The sequence below is a fragment of the Prunus dulcis genome, unplaced genomic scaffold, assembly GCF_902201215.1.
Source record: "Prunus dulcis unplaced genomic scaffold, ALMONDv2, whole genome shotgun sequence".
Lineage (NCBI taxonomy): Eukaryota > Viridiplantae > Streptophyta > Magnoliopsida > Rosales > Rosaceae > Prunus > Prunus dulcis.
The window spans coordinates 39064-41694 of record NW_023010124.1 but is presented as its reverse complement, the minus strand read 5'-3'; the positions used below and the strand labels follow the sequence as shown (position 1 = coordinate 41694).

General features: G+C 34.9%; 1 pseudogene; it reads left to right on the top strand.

Annotated features, from left to right (window-relative positions):
- Window positions 1-930: 930 nt before the first annotated feature.
- Window positions 931-2365, top strand: LOC117612959 (annotated as a pseudogene).
- Window positions 2366-2631: the final 266 nt, after the last annotated feature.

Here is a 2631-nt window from a genome sequence, read left to right as displayed (position 1 = left end):
TTTCCGTAAAGCCAAATACAAAACATTTCTTGTATTATTGGGAATTTTAGCATTGAACAAGCTTTATTGGATTTGGGTGCTAGTGTTAATTCGTTGCCTTACTCGGTTTATAAGCAATTGGGTGTTGGTTAATTAAAACCCACCTCAATAACATTGCAATTGGCTGACTGTTTAGTCAAAATCCCAAGAGGTATGGTGGAAGATGTGCTGGTTTAGGTAGACAAATTTTATTTTCCAGTTGATTTTATAGTTTTGGATACTGAACCAGTTGTGCATTCTAATTCTCAAATTCCTATTATTCTTGGAAGACCATTTCTTGCTACATCTAATGCTCATATAAATTGCAGGAATGGACTCATGCAACTATCATTTGGGAACATGACATTGGAGCTCAACATATTCAGCATATGCAAACAATGAAGATGTCAACAAAGAAGTTTACATGATCGAGACAATTGTTCAAAATTGCTTTAATTCTTCTTTTTCTTCTGATCCATTCCAATTTTGTTTAGTAAATAGGGATTGTAATTTTGCAAAGATTTTGAAATACAATATCTTTGTTCTTTGTTGGATTCTGCATAGGTACAAGAACATAATGGTTGGAAACCAAAATATAAGGGGCTGCCAACTATGAGTGATGAGACAAAATCATCAAGAGAAAAAGCCCCGAAGTGTGAATTGAACCCTCTTCCTGCTGGACTTAAATATGCTTTTCTGGGAGAAGATGAGACCGATCCTGTAGTAATATCTTCTAAATTAGAGCTTTTGCATGAAGATATGTTACTTAAAGTTTTGAAAGATGATAGGACTGCTGTTGGATGGACTTCATCTGATATTAAAAGTATTAGTTCTTTGGTTTGCACACACCAAATTTTTCTTAAATAAGATGCTAAACCAGTTAGGCAGGTTCAACGTAGACATAGCCCAACAATGAAAGAAGTGCTTAAACTTTGGGACGCAGGTATCATATATCCAATTTCTAATAGCAAATTGGTGAGTCTTACACAGGTTGTTCCAAAAAAATAAGAATCACAGTAGTTGAAAATGATAATGGAGAAATGGTACCAACTAGGGTCACTACTGGATGGAGAATGTGTATTAATTATCGTAAATTGAACTCAGTCACAAGAAAGGATAATTTTCCTTTATCATTTCTTGACCAAATTTTGGAAAGAGTTGTAGGGCATATGTATTATTGTGTTTTAGATGGTCATTCAGGATATTATCAAATTGAGATTTCATTAGAAGATCAAGAAAAAATGACTTTTACTTGCCCATTTGGAAGTTTTGCTTATAGAAAAATGGCTTCTGGTCTTTGCAATGCACCAGCCACATTCCAACGTTGCATGATAAGCATATTTAGTGACAGGGTAGAAAATTATTTAGAAGTTTTCATGGATGATATTACTATGTTTGGTGATTCATTTTCTGGTTGTTTATCTAACTTGGAGAATGTTCTTATCTGGTGTAAAGAGAAAATTTTGGTGCTTAACTGGGAGAAATGCCAACTCATGGTCACATCTGGCATAGTACTTGGGCACATTGTTTCTCACAAAGGAATTGAAGTGGATAAGTCAAAAATTGATTTAATTGCTAATTTGCCTATTCCTAAAACTGTTAAAGAAATTAGATCTTTTTTAGACATGCAGGTTTCTACTAGAGATTCATACAAAATTTTATGGGTCCTTTTCCTCCATCTTTTGGTTACTTATATATCCTTGTTGCTGTGGATTATGTTTCAAAATGGGTTGAGGCCATATCATGTCGGAAGAATGATCATAAAACTGTTTTGAAATTTTTGAAAGAAAATGTATTATCCAGGTTTGGTACTCTTAGAACAATCATCAGTGATGGAGGATCACATATTTGCAACCGACCATTTGAAGCTTTGATGAAAAAATATGGGATAACCCATAAGATTTCCACTCCATACCATCCACAGACAAATGCCCAAGCAGAACCTGCAAACAAGGAAATCAAGCGAATTTTGGAAAAGACGGTGAATCCAACCCGGAAGGATTGGTCATTGAGACTAACTGATGCTTTGTGGGCATACCGTACTGCATACAAATCACCTCTTGGCATGTCCCCCTTTAGGCTATTTTATGGTAAACCTTGTCATTTACCTGTTGAATTAGAACATAAAGCATATTGGGCCATCAAATTGTTAAACTTTAGTCTTGGAGATGCAGGTACCTTGAGAAAACTCCAATTGAATGAACTTGAGGAAGTTAGGAATGATGCATATGAGAACTCACGAATTTACAAAGAACGCACTAAAGTTTTTCATGATAAAAATATTTTGAGGAAAATTTTTGAGCCTTCTCAACTTGTTCTTTTGTATAATTCTAGACTTCATTTGTAACCTAGAAAATTAAGAACTAAATAGGCAGGGCCATTCATTGTTAAAAGAGTTTTCCCATATGGGACTGTTGAAGTTGAGGTTCCCAAGAATGGAAATATTTTTAAGGTTAATGGGCAACGACTCAAACCTTACTTGGGGAGATGTGTTCCAGAAGATGGGATAGTTTCTTTGAACGAACCTGTTTACCAAGATTGATTAGACTTCCCTTCGTCCATCTGTTGTGTATAATAGTTTAGAAATTTTTGTCCACTTGAAACATATGAAGA